At 38.8% G+C, this 14,849-nt stretch overlaps 1 protein-coding gene across 1 annotated transcript in view; it reads left to right on the top strand.

The window, feature by feature from the left end:
* Positions 1-14,849, top strand: part of GALNTL6 (polypeptide N-acetylgalactosaminyltransferase like 6) — a 1,098,474-nt gene that overhangs the window by 226,957 nt on the left and 856,668 nt on the right. The gene's annotated exons all lie outside the window — the stretch shown is intronic.

Raw genomic sequence — 14,849 nt, 5'->3', positions numbered from 1 at the left:
TCACCCAGGCTCCAACCACAAACCCTTTTCCCTAAGCCCTTGGCAGTGATGTATGGAAAGATGACTCCACCCTGTCCAGTGGGATGAAAGCAAGGGTCTGGTAGGGGGACTTCGGGGAAAGTTTTACTTTCTTGATAAAATGGAACAGATTCAGGCAACTTGTTTCAGGCTTCCTCCTCTTTGCTTCTGTACCCAAAGTGAACATGAACTTGAAGGAACAAGAGCCATGTTATAACCATGGGAATTAAAGCCAAATTTCTGAGAAAGGCAGAGAACAGAGACCTAGGTCTCTGACATCACCGCTGAGCAGCTGCACTAAGCATGAGCTGCCACCTTCAGTCTTATTAGGTGAAATACATGTATATGTATAATTGAATCACTTTGTTGTTCACCTGAAACTAACACAACATTGTTAATCAACTATACTCCGATATAAAATAAAAAGTTAAAAAAAAGAAAAGAAAACTCATATTTGATTAGTCTATACTTAATTTGTTTTGCTCTATAACCTGTCAAATGTGTTCCTCTATAACCTGTCAAATGCATTCCTAATTGATGTAGCAAACCTGCCCCCAGGCTTACCCCAGCCTAGCATGTTTTCTTCTCTGATGTGAAGTTATTCTATCTAGAAATTTCCTGCTGTCGTTCCAAGGGGGCATTGTAAGGGAAGACAAGCACACTTATGCTTGCTCATCCACAGGAAACTAGAAGCTTTAAAATTTCGTAATAGTACACTTCTACCAAAGGAAATTGGCATGATCATAAGGTCCATTCGTAATAATAATAAATAATAAAAATAATAAGTAATAACTAGCTAAGGAATGTCTATTGTGTATAAGGATCTGTGTTAGGAAATAAAGTTATAAAAACTAAAACATAATCTGTGTTTGTAAAATGTTTAGGGACTGGATGAGGCTGTGTGTATATATAGTATAAGATGGGATATACACGTATATACCAAGTGGCCTAATTCTGTCTTGGGTTTGGTGGGGCAGGACGGGGGTAGGTTAGTGGGTGGTACAGAAAAGGATGACTGGGGTTGGTGATGTATGAGGTGAGTCTTGCATTTCCCGGAAGGACGAGGCAAAGAAGGGTAATTCAGGGACACGAGGAAATAGTTGTAAAGTCATGATGTTAAATCAGACTCTCTGAGATTGAAGAATCCGTGTTTGTTACAAGTTCTCCAAGTTATTTTCATCTGAAGTGAGATCAGTAAACCACCACAGCCCAGGAGTGATGTGGGTGGTTTGTGTCTTATCGGTTCCCTGTGAAAGCAGTGAGGAGGACATATCAGAAGTGAGCAAGACTGTGGACAAGGAAAGCAATTTGGGTCAATTATAGGTGTGACTATCTCTCACCATTGATTTGGCAAGTGGTTACCAACCAGGGGCAAGTTGCCCCCCAGGGAATGTTTGACAGTGTTTTTGGAGATGGTTTTAAAAATCTCAGTGGACGAGTGGGCATGAACTGTTACTGGAAACCAGTGGGTAGATGCTGCTAAACATCATATAAAGTACAGGCCAGTCCCCCAAACAAAAAATTACCTGGCCCACGTGTCCATAGTACTGCTGTGGCAAACTCTGAAAGAGGAAATGTGCTCGTCATAGGTCATAATAAATGATGGTATGACAATTAATAAAACATCGCAAAGACTGTGAGACTTTGCTCAAGAATTGAATCCTGGGGACCACTCATCATTTTATGTTGTTGGGGGAATCGAACTTAAGGAGTGTCCAGAGCAGTAGAAGGAGAACCAGGAGAGAACGAGGTTGGGAAATCAAAAAGAGCAGGCTTCCCAGAAAGATGCTGCTTCTAACACCAGAGAGATGCCAGAAACATCCTGTGTATTCCCGTTGGCTTGGTGAACTTTGAGGGGAGGGATGATTTGCATGAAAGCAAGTTCGGGATGGCAGTTAAACCAAGCACAGTGGTGAGAAGAAGGCAGGTGGGGTCTTTGGAGTGAGAGCGCTGTTTGCTGAAGTTCGACTGAAGAGGAAGACAGAACAAAGCCAGAAGCAGGGGCAGCTGGAGGGGCAGGTGTGTACAGCTGAGAAGGTGGGTAAGACCTAGGCGCGTTCATATAAAGGGACAAAAGAATGATTTTACATGGAAAGCCTGAAGATAAGGGGGAGGAAAAGGAAATAAAAGATGGGGCAGGGCTTCCCTGGTGGTGCAGTGGTTGAGAGTCTGCCTGCCGATGCAGGGGACATGGGTTCGTGCCCCGGTCCGGGAGGATCCCACATGCCACGGAGCGGCTGGGCCCGTGAGCCATGGCCGCTGAGCCTGCGTGTCCGGAGCCTGTGCTCCACAACGGGAGAGGCTACAGCAGTGAGAGGCCCGTGTACCGCAAAAAAAAAAAAGATTTTTTTAAATAAAATTAAATTAAAAAGATGGGGCAAAGGCATGCTGAGGAGGTCTGAGAACGTAGGCATCAGAGCACAGAAGAAATGCTAGTGGACTGGAGGAGACTGGATAAGATAGGATGGTATGGTTAATGATGATAATTGTAAACTTTCACTATGCTATTGGAAGCTTTGGAATAATAATAAATGAATATGTATTGCTGCGCTTTTATTTTAAGCCTGCTGAATATTTCAGTTCTATATGGGTGTATTTTATTGTAGGCAGTAGGCAGGACCATGTGTCAGAACGTCCTGAACACACAGTGACTGTGTGTATGAATATGTCCAAGACTGAAACATGAGAAGCTCTTGGTAGGAACTGGTGGATACTCACAAAGTGAGGATGCCTGCTCCCACTCTCCAGCTGGCAGTATGGAGAGAGAGACCCCCTCCACAGCTGCCCAGGGCAGCCAGCTGTGGACAGTCCAGCACCTCCCAAAGCCACAGTCCTTAGGTGTGTACACTTAGTCAAATGTCTGTGCCATCCTCCCCTGGCTCGGAAGAACGCAGACATTAACCGAAATGACAAAAGACCAATGTTTACTCTTCTCAGTCATTACTTTGTTCATCCAGTAAATATTTATTGAGTAGCTACTGTCTCTCAAGCACTTTACTAGGTAGGGGACCGAACATCGAACAACAGACAGACATTCCTGGCCAAAAGAGAGCTGCTTATGTTTACAGAGAGCTGGAGAGACAGAGAATAAATAAACAAACCAGTTGTTGATGCATGTTATGAAGAAATATAAAGTTAACAGTCAAGTACAAGGACAAAGGGGAATACTGTATTGAGTGGAAGCTACATAGTATGGCTAAGGATGAAGTCTCTGATAATTTGATATTCAGACAAAGACCAGAAGATTTGAAGGAAGAAACTGTGTCGCTTTCTTTCATTCCACGGAGAGGAAACAGCAACAGCCAGAGTCCTAAAGTAAAAGCATCCTTTGTATTCTTACCCCTCATTCAATTTCCCTCTGAATTTTCATCTAGCACTGCCTTATCTAGTTGATGGAAACGCCATATTCTTTTTTTTTTTTTTTTTTTTTTTTTTTTTTTTGCGGTATGCGGGCCTCTCACTGTTGTGGCCTCCCCCGTTGCGGAGCACAGGCTCCGGACGCGCAGGCTCCGGACGCGCAGGCTCAGCGGCCATGGCTCACGGGCCCAGCCGCTCCGCGGCATATGGGATCCTCCCAGACCGGGGCACGAACCCGTATCCCCTGCATCGGCAGGCGGACTCTCAACCACTTGCGCCACCAGGGAGGCCCGGAAACGCCATATTCTTGATGAGGGGGAAATTAATGTCCATTGCATGCTGAATGGACCTAGGAATTAAGCTCTAATTTATTTAGGGTTGATAGCTAAGGTCGTTAGAATGTGATGCTTAACTATCCCACTTTTCACGTTTGGTCCCTATATGGGCCCATGATCATTCCTCCTTACCCTCTACACCGTTGACCTCATTCTCATGGTATAAATTAGCGATTGTAACAGGACATCACATAAAAGGGTTAACTTGCTTTGATTTGCATTTCCCTGATGATTAACGATGTTGAGCATCGCTCATATGAAAAATATGTCTGTTGGCTATCTGCATTTCCCTTTAGGAAAAATGTCTATTCAGTTCATCTGCCCATTTTTTAATTGGGCTATTTGTTTGATGTTGTTATATGAGCTCTTTATATATATTGGACATTAATCCCTTGTCGGTCCTGTCATTTGCAAATAATTTCTCCCATTCAGTAGGTTGTCTCTTCATTTTGTCCATGGTTCCCTTTGCTGTGCAAAAGATTTTAAGTTTCATTAGGTCCCATTTGTTTATTTTTGCTCTTATTTCCTTTGCTTTAGGAGACAGATACAAAAAAAATATTGCTATGATTTATGTCAGAGAGTGTTCTGCCTATGTTTTTCTCTAGGAGATTTATAGTATCCAGTCTTATATTTGGGTCTTTAATCCATTTTGAATTGATTTTTGTATATGGCGTTAGAGAATGTTCTAATTTCATTCTTTTACATGTAGCTGTCCAGTTTCCCCAGCACCACTTATTGAAGAGACTGTCTTCTTTGTTGTATACTCATGCTTCCTTTGTTGTAGATTAATTGACCATAAGTGTATGGGTTTATTTCTGAGCTCTCTATTCTGTTCAATTGATCTATGTGTCTGTTTTTGTGCCAGTACTCAAAAACACAATGAGATATCACCTCACACTTGTCAGAACGGCTATTATCAAAAAGACCACAAATAAAAAATGTTAGTTAGGATGTGGAGAAAAGGGAGCCCTTGTGCACTGTTGGTGGGAATGTAAATTGGTGCAGCCACTGTGGGAAGCAGTATGATGGTTTCTTAAAAAGCTAAAAATAGAACTACCATACAACCCAGCAATTCCACTCCTGGGCATATATCTAAAAAAAAGCAAAAACACTGATTTGAAAAGATACATGCACCCCAATATCTGTTGATCAATTTACTGTGTGTCAAGAACTTGCTTCATAAAATACCTGAGATGGGCACTTCTATTGCCACTTCCATATCTAGAAACTGATACAAGGGAAAGAAAAGCAACCTTTTTCAACACACGAAACTGGCAAGTGGTGCAGTAGAGACAGAGATTCTCATAGTTTGGCTCCAGGACTCATTTTTAAACATTAGACTCCCTCCATAAGTTGAATCTATAATTTTAGTTTTAAAAGATAACATTTAATTTCATATATTTGACACAATGACAATTACTGTAAACGTATTCTTATATGGCCTCGTTTAAGAGAGGTTTTTTTCTTTCTTTCAAAAATGTGATTTGATTTTAGGATTTTTTTTTTCTGTATGAGTAAGCTAGTAGTTCTCTAGGATAATAACTCTTTTGGACTTAAATCACTTTTAATTTCTTATTAGTAGTATCACCTTTTAAAGGTTTAACCAGCACAGTGACTGCTTATCATTTGTCATTTAATTCAGGAATGTCAGAAAAAATAGTCTACAATACATATGTTTTCAAATACATGAAGTGAAGATTGTTATCAGAAGGGACCTATTTGTATATATTCAGCCTGTTATAATGAAGACTTTCCTAACGTACTGAGGTTTTCCTAAGGTACTGAGAGATTGAGCCCCTCAATCTCTGAACTTAATATTTTCCAAGATGAAAGCAATAGGCAGAAAAATAAAGGTAAAAAGAAAATTGAAGATAGGAGATATAGAACATATGAAAATATAATAATTTGGTAACTCTTTTAAAATAATAGATAATTTAAAAGTTAAAAATATCATCATTATGCCAAAATGAAATGATAAAGCCCCAGGCAGAGTTCTATTAAGCAAAAATAATTATTAACTAGAGTTAATTGAATGTCTGTTGTGATTTACATAACTGGAACCCTCCCAATAATCCTTGAGGTTGGCATTATCTCTGTTATAAATGAGAAAACAGGTTGGGAAGGTTAAGCTTCATGTGCAGAAGACGTGAGTTTTATTCTTTCCAATCAACCCAAAGAACAAGAGCCGGGCTTTCCCTTCCATATGACCAGATAAGATCCCTAAGTCAAAGATGCAGCCTCTTTTCCTTGAACTTCTAAGAATTCTGGCTTAAAAAGGGGAGTAGGTGGTTGGAAATTCAGGCACTGGAAGGGACTCGTTCAAATCTCAGGGCACAAGAGAGTGTCCTTGAACTGGACAATCCATGGGAGATGAGCAGCCAGCTTTGGCTGAGAAGACCTGAGCCAGAGTCTCAGTCAAAGTAGGTTGATGTGCTCCTTGAAACGGGAAGAGGTGTTCTCTACCTCCTGGCCTGCCTGCCTGGATTAATGCACTGTGGTCTCTAGTAGCCACGCCAACTCCTGACTTGTGCTTCCAGATCAAAGCCCCTCCTTTTCACATCTTTGCTCCTGCCCCACGGAAACGCCTCATTTCCCTGCTTCACAGGTCTAACCTAGGTGACCTTCATCTAGGTTCAGGGCTCCCGTCTGGAAATGTCATCTCTCTCCATGTTCTCTCCAGTCCATGGCTGTGGGGTGCACCATAAGTCCAGCCTTGCTCACAGCCTACTTTTTTGATTCACAAACACTTATTGACCATCCCAAACTAAAACTCACCTGGGCTTTCTTCGTGTTCCTGGTCTAATATCCTGATTCTCATCCAGGAGATTTGGATGCTGCTGACTAGAGAGAGATTTGTAATGAAATGCAGAAAATAAATGCTCACTGGTATCATCTTCTACATTTATCCAAAATCACCTACAAGTCTCTAAGGTCAACAGTAGACATGACCTTTGAATCTAATCAACAAAGATATGCCATTTAAAACCGTTTATTCTTCTTTATAATCAATTTGGCAATTTTTAGAGACAGACATTGTTTTAATTTGCACTGGTTCTTGGAGTATCCTTTCTGGTCCTAAATCAAATCAACAAATATTCATTGACTGTTGATTAAATACCAGTAATTTTCTTCATTGATTTTTTGCTTTTTATACCTTGCTTGATTTTTTAAAACCTTTATAAAGTGAGTTGAAAACAGACATGAGAAACTAAAACCATGGTTAAAATGAAAAATTGGGGCCTCCCTGGTGGCGCAAGTGGTTGAGAGTCCGCCTGCCGATGCAGGGGATACGGGTTCGTGCCCCGGTCTGGGAGGATCCCATATGCCGCGGGGCGGCTGGGCCCGTGGGCCATGGCCGCTGAGCCTGCGCGTCCGGAGCCTGCGCGTCCGGAGCCTGTGCTCCGCAGCGGGGGAGGCCACAACAGTGAGAGGCCCGCATACCGCAAAAAAAAAAAAAAAAAAAAAAATGAAAAATTGAATTAAAAAGAATAGACACTATTGAAGAAATCCTTGTGTCTGAGTTTCTTAGAAGTCATGGTAATAAGGGAACCATTATAAACTACATAGTTCTTGTTGTTTAATCTACTTCCAGAAGTTGAAAAAACAAAAAAATCCTGACTCTGGAATCTATTAATGGAACATCTTTGTGAGAATTTTGGCTGTCGTCAGTGGTTTTCAAAATAATTAGGAAGAGTTTCTAGATGGTCCTGGGGAATATGTATTCCAGTGGGGATTTACTGAATACACTCTAATATAACTTTTAAAAACCAACAAACTAGAATATGGTTTTATTAGCAGGATCTCAAAGCTACAGAAGCTCATTAATTCTCTTATTTTATCCCCAGATTACAATTTTAATCATCAAGGAATATAGTCCAGACATGAAAAATTCAGTTGATATAATTTTATACGTGAGAACAGTTCAACTAAAAGGAGGACTGTTTAGCTGGTCTCTTAGGCCAAGAGTGGAGAGCTCTTCAATGAAGTTGCTCTGATTGTCCATCTTAATTCTGAAGAACGTGTGGCCATAACATTTTGGATCCAGTAAGGATGATGTCAGGGGTTTTACTGAGAGCAGCTGGGCTAAGAGAACAGTTGAGAGTGACCCCTAAACCTGATAAGAGGACCAAGCATCAGCACTAGGGTGGAGTTAGGAGCCTGAACAGCCCAGTGTGGAAATAGTCCATTAGAGCAGCAAGAGTCAGAAGGAAAACAGTGAATCAGAAGTAAAGGAACTGGAAATCCAGAAGGGAATGAGGTTGTATTACATTGGAGTCTAGGAAACAAAGTGATGCATTAAATAGGGATTTAGTCACTTCTGCAGTGGTACATTCAAGAGGCTAAAACTGGAGAAACCACCGACTCTTCCTGTTCAGTTTCCCTTCCATTAAATGATGTTTTGGTCGAGGATCAGGTGGATCAGCACAGACAGGAGGTTCATCTCCCTGTTTAGGAGCCCCCCCACCCCCACCCCGAGACAAAAAGCTCCAGCAGTTTTATGGACCTGGGGGCCAGGAGGAGGGGGAGGGTTAGGGCTATATGAGTGGAAACTAGTGAGCACTGAGTCAGCACGGGGACAATATCTTTTAAGCTTCCCCCCCTCTTCCTCCTCTCAAAAAGGAAGCCTCAGAAGAGGACCTGAAGAAGATGTCCTCCCAGGGCCTCCAATCTAGGAATGTAGGCACCTGGACTAGGGCTGCATCTAAGGACGTGGCCGGCCAGGGGTACCCAAGCCCTTGACTGCAAGTCCTCTTAGAGCCTGCCCCATACTGTCTGTGCACAAGTCTGCTGTGGGGAGGGCAGCTTTTCTCTGAGTAAAGCCTTTATAACTGCCTTTGATTGGACCTGAAAAGTCACACACAGGTTTTAACCAGAAGCTGGCCTGCTCAGAAAGAAGCTACCGCTCTCCCTTGCTGAGGCAGAAATTATCTATCCCGTTACTCTAAAAGCTGATTTCAATTATTTAGGCATGTGCGAAGGAAGACAGGGCACTACAAGTTACCCTGTGAGTCTAAAGGCTTTCATACATCATAAGCCTGTTATGATTAATGTTATCATCATGGAACTATGTATAGTTCACAGTATTTAATACTTACAAAGGGATCTACATTCGCCTGTTGCCTATTTCCCTGTTATATCAGCCCTTGCTGTGAAGTCACGTTCCACTAATTTGGAATGTACACACTGAATGCCTGTTGGTAACTTTACTTTTTCCTGCAGCCAACCAGAGAAAAGCTGTTAAAATTCTGTCCCTAGAGAACCAGCAGGGCTCGTGTCCTTTCTGTAGGCTTCGAGCTCCTGGGATGCCTGTGGGGTTAGCATCACCTTTTTACTATCTCTACAAGAGGAGAAGGAGTCTCCTTTCCAGGGAGCAGTAGGGTGCACAGTTACCCTTGGCTGATCTAAGGCACCACGTCCAGAGGGAGACCCGCCTGGCACTCCTAGACACATCACCTTAGCGGAATCCTCCCTGGGGCCTCCATATTCCAGTTATCCAAAAGTAGATACTTTGGGCTTAGACCAAGGAACTGGGACAGGTTTTTAGAAATTCAACCAGGGCCACTGGTGGAGAAAATACCTGAGAGTGTTATGAATCTGGACCTTCATGTGAGGATTTACCAAACCAGAGAAGTAAAAATAGCTGGTAGTCAACACAAGACACAGTGCCCTAAACTGAAGGACAAAAATTGCTTGTGAAAGATGAAGAGGTGAATCAGAAGTAAAGGAACTGGAAATCCAGAAGGAAACAAGGTTGTATTACATTGGAGTCTAAGAAACGAAGTAGTGCATTAAATAGGGACTTAGTCATAGGTAGGAAGAAATAGTAAAGAGCATGCTTGTCAAGAAAGGTGTACTCCTCATATGTGTCTTACAAAAAATCAACTCAGGTGTCTATGGCTTTGTTTTGTATTACACGTAATGTTCAGACAGCTCCAAATAGCTAAAGTTTAAATAAACTTTATATCTGAGTCTGCTTTTCTACTGTTATATGAATTTTACATCTGTGATTACAAACCTTATCTGGTTTGAAGCTCTGCCTGTATCCTATAAATGCTGACAGAAATTAATCACAGAAGTGGGTTGACACTTCTGGCTAGTGAGTGGAAAAACTCCTCTGAGAATTTGGAATGTTTAGCCTGTACATTGCATACTTGTGGCATGAAAATTCATGTTACCTTGAAATGCAAGAAGCCCGTGGTACAAATTTATTATAAATAGTCCCAGAACGGTAAAAACCAAAGGACCCTGGTATATACAGATGCAAAATTGTCCCTGGGAATATCTCCACGATTGATGCATTCTGTATATGGTAGCCCTTGCCATAGATATTCTAGAATTACAAAGCTCATATGGAAGCAAATTGCCTTGAGAAAGAGTCCACAAAAACAAAAAACAGTAATATATTGCCGTATGGATTATATAATAGAGAAATGCAAATAGATTGCCAATTAAATGAGATTTAATTGTTCAAAGGGTAAAAAGAAGGAAAAGAAATCTAATGGCAAGAGCTAAATCTTATAAAACAGAATAACTGGATTGTAAATAGAATCAAAGAGGAATTCTAGAGATTAAAATATGGTCTTTGAAATTAAAATAAAACATTGGAAGAGTTCAACATTAGACTGAAAACAGAGGATGAAATTAATGAATTGGAAGATTAATCTATAGAAATACAGAATAAATATAGGAAAGATGTGAATTACAATTTAAAAATAAAAGGGAATAGAACAGATGTTTTAAAAATATGTCTAATAGGAGTTTAAGAAGAGAATAGAGCAAGTGAAGTTAAGAAAATATTTAAAGACATAATGTATTTTTTTAATTAAAGAAACTAATAAGATTTCAGGTTTAGAAAAAATGATAAATAAAATGATAAATAATGATAAATAAAAGTCATGCATTGACACCTCATAGTGAAACTGTATAATGTCCATAATAATGAGAAAATGTTAGAAGCTTCTAGAGAGAAGATATAGATTATCTACATAAGGTTAAATAGGGGGCATCTATTTTTATTAATAAACAAAAAATCCTTGAATATATAATGAATAATACTTCCAAAGACCTGAATTAAATAATTGTTAGCTGTCAACTATGTGAGAAAAACTCCTTCAAGATCAAATACAAAATATTTTCTTGAAACAACAAAACATACATTTTAAAAATTATACACCCATGTTGAAATAAGCAACAAGTAATTGAATCTACACATTTCAATAGTGAACAAAGAAGAAAGAGTGAGCAAAAGAATTTCTAAAATATCTGACATTGGGTAAACCTAAATAAGTATCAATCATAAAATTGTATAATGAATTATTAATTGTAAGTTTAAATGTTAAATTAGGGATTTAAAAATGAAGTGGAACTACCCGTAAAATATAAGTTGATACTGATATTTTGGAGAAGAATTGGCAATAGTAAAGTTGAAGATGTATATACCTTTCAAAATTGCAGTGACATTTCTTGGTGCATGCAGGTGTTGAATATGGATGTGAATAAGAAATCTGTACATTTTCCAGACAAGAGGAAATGACTTAGCAAAAGACTCCGGAGTAAAGGCTTAGATTAGCAGTAGTTAGGAATGAATTCTTGTTTTCTGAGGAAGAACCCAAGCCCACGTTCTTGTTTTTATTCATCAGTGAAAATAAGGCTTGGCATAATTCAGTATGCCTGGAGTAGGGGCCTTCTGTAAAGCAATATTAAGTGTCAGAATTTTAAAATCTGTTCATGATTCCAGGGGAGGATTCTGGAATTGAGGATTTCATAATTTCATGTAGAAGTTACCTACAAAATCCTGTTATCCCAAGAATCAACTAAAATATCTCTTTGTAATAAGTATTAGATATTTCTGAATCATTTCAACCATGTAATAGACATATCCATCCATTAGATCGTAATTAATTTCTTAGATAAAGGATATTTTTCCTGGTAGAATTTTATTTTGTCTTTGGGGTTTTATGCCCTATTGGAACTAACATGTCAAGAGATATACAGAACCCTCTTGAGAACTAACTAAATCTAGTGAATACAATAGCAAGTGGTCTATGTACAGTATGAGTGCTTAACCTCCTAGAAGAAATTAAATTCTTTAAGTAGATTTTAAATACTAAAATAAATAAAATATGACTCTAGGAATTTTTAGGGCATTGCAATTAAGGTATATCGTTGATCTCTCCACGTAAAAGTGAAGAGATACTTCTAAAGAACACAGATCCCAGGCCGACCTGAGGTTCGGTCTTTTCTTTTTTTTATTGACATATAGTTAATTTACAATGTTACTTTAGTTTCAGGTGTACAGCAGAGTGATTCAGTTATATATATTTAGTTTTTCCAGCACTGCATACTGAAGAGACTATCTTTTCTCCATTGTAGATTCTTGCCTCCTTTGTCATAGGTTAATTGACCATAAGAGTGCACGTTCATTCCTGGGCTCTCTATTCTGTTCCATTGATCTATGTGTCTGTTTTTGTGCCAATTCCATACTGTTTTGATTACTGTAGTTTTGTAGTATAGTCAAAGTCAGGGAGTGTGATTCTTCCAGCTCCGTTCTTCTTTCTCAAGATGGTTTTGGCTATTCAGGGTCTTTTGTGTTTCCATACAAATTTAAAAAAATTTTTTTTCCAGTTCTGTGAAAAATGGCATGGGTAATTTGTTAGGGATTGCATTGAATCTGTAGATTGCCTTGGTCATTTTAACAACATTGATTCTTCCAATCAAAGAACAAGGTATATCTTTCCATCTGTTTGTGTTGTCTTTGACTTCTTTCATCAGCGTCTTACAGTTTTTGGAGTACAGGTTTGAAGAAATACCTCTAAAGAAGGCAAATCATAGTCCAACCTAAGGTTGGGTGATTTTTGGCATTTCAGTTGGCCAAATGCAGATAACAAGATTTGGGGGAGAAGCCAGGGAGCGGTCCTAGTATTTCTTGTCCCCAGAGTTGCATAAGAACGGACACTCACAGAGAAGACAATATGAAGATGTCTTCAACAGATGAATCAAGACAATATCACAGCACAGGATGTGACTCAGGGCCACTTGTAAACTATTCAGCTGAAACGTGGCTCACATCTTGTAAACAGCAGTCCAGTGATCCGGTTGAGTAGTGGGTAGCTTTGTCACTCAAAATTTTTGCAACTCTGCAGACAAACCACTTAACAGAGACAGACATCAGTCTCTCAGTAATGTCTCTCAGTGCTGAAGAACAAGTGCCTCTGGACTGAAACAGTTCAAATGACTGTGAGATAGAAATGAATCAAATGGCTGAAAACCAGAAGGAGTCAAGACTCAATTCACTGCCTGGTTGGACTGACCAAAGGCAGCCAAGGCCTGGAGGTCTGAGCAGAAGGCCAAAGCTCTCAAGGAGGGAGAGGGTTGAGGTCAGTTCATTGGCTTCACTGGGTGAGACCAAGGATGCAGATCTTGGTGGGATCTCAAGAAAAGGGTCAAAAGAAAAACTCATAAACATTTTAGCACTGTAAATTAAAAAAAAATTTTGTTTAAATTTTCTGAAGGAAAGAACTTGTCAAATAAAGAGAAAAATAAATGATATAACTTTAATTCAAATTTGACCATGAATTGGTAGGATGTTTCCATCTTTGAAAAGTAAGAACCTTTCCTCTTTTCCATGGCTTGTCTTGGAATGTAGCACTTTCAGGAGGTTCTTCCTTTTTTCCCCTTTTTGGTTATTTTTGGAATGTAAGGCTTTTGATAATATAAGCCTTTTTTTTCAGCTGTATTGTGTGATTTGTTCATTGTTGGACAGGACTAGGCTGAGACTAAAAACATTAGATTTTCTTTTCTCTGTTTGCAATAATCTACTGAAGAAGTGAATTGTACTCAACAGTTGATTATAGTAAGACAAGGAAATAAAAAATAGTTGGAAAAATTATTGGAGGCTGTTAATAGAACTGTCATTATAACTGATGTATCAAAATTCTTCAAAGAAGATGGGATGAAATATGGAAAAAATGTTTGAAGAAAGCAGGGATGGTACTTTCACAATATTTAGTCACTAGCAGTTTTTAAAAATCAAAGGAAAAAGTACATCTATTTCAGGATGTGATACAATAGTCAACAAGTATTTTCTGCCAAAAATCTTCCTAGAGAGCTGTAGGAGCACTCCAACCCTACCAGAACTGCCAGTTATTTATAAAATAACCTTAAGTTTAAAGAGGGCTTTGATTGTACAGAATTGAATTGTACAGACCTCCAAATGCTTTCTACTCTAAATTCCATGTTTGAGAAAAAGGGTTTATGCCTGCTTTTTGCTGGTTGATACACAGCTACAGAAGTTATCCTTTTCAATAAAACTTTGCAAATTGGGCTGGTACTTTTGAATATCTGAATAGACTGACATCCATACTCCTTAAGAAAAACAGGACCCCTGTTACTTATGACTCAACTTGGTACATTCTGGGCTAAGCCCATCTATAAGAAAAGAAAAGGGGGCTACAGTAAAATTATTTTCTCATCTTGACCTTTTCAAGGATGCAGTTTTTTAAAATATTTTCTAGGATTAGTAACCATGCGCAAGATGAATTCAGAGGCTATGTTTCCCCCACTGTGGTTGGAAATCCCATTTGGAAGCTTTGAAGAGTTTTCTTCTTGCAGGTAATCCAGTGGTGATCACTTCATTAGATGATCACTCAGAAGAATTTTGATTCAGTGATTATGGAGTAAAACAAATTGTGAGTGTCAAACTTTTATCATCCTGAAAACATATATGAGACAACTTTTTTCATTTTGGGGCAATAAAACTAATAAGACCAATTAGCTGAGTCTTAAAATTTTACACTATCAAGGATAGAAATGATGCAAGCAGCCTCTATGTTAATGTCAAAACCACACACTTAAATATATAGGTTTAGAAATCAAAATATTTAGTTTTTCATAGATAAGTGTTGGTTTTAATTCATTTTGAAATTTTACTAAACATGAAAGAGTAAAGAAAGCATGACCTGAATTTAATGAAAATTTTTAATTTTTCTCTTTACTAGACTAGGTAGTGTTTTTCCCTTTCTCTCATTCTAATTTTAATATAATTTAGAATTTGAGATTTTGGATTCATATTACTAAAATATTCACTATAAATTTTGAATTTTATATTAATATTTTATTAAATGAATGGGAATTTGAATT

This window comes from Mesoplodon densirostris, chromosome 6 (assembly GCF_025265405.1).
Source record: "Mesoplodon densirostris isolate mMesDen1 chromosome 6, mMesDen1 primary haplotype, whole genome shotgun sequence".
In the NCBI taxonomy this organism is placed as follows: domain Eukaryota; kingdom Metazoa; phylum Chordata; class Mammalia; order Artiodactyla; family Ziphiidae; genus Mesoplodon; species Mesoplodon densirostris.
Note: the sequence above shows the minus strand (reverse complement) of the source record. Positions and strands in the feature narration are given on the sequence as shown.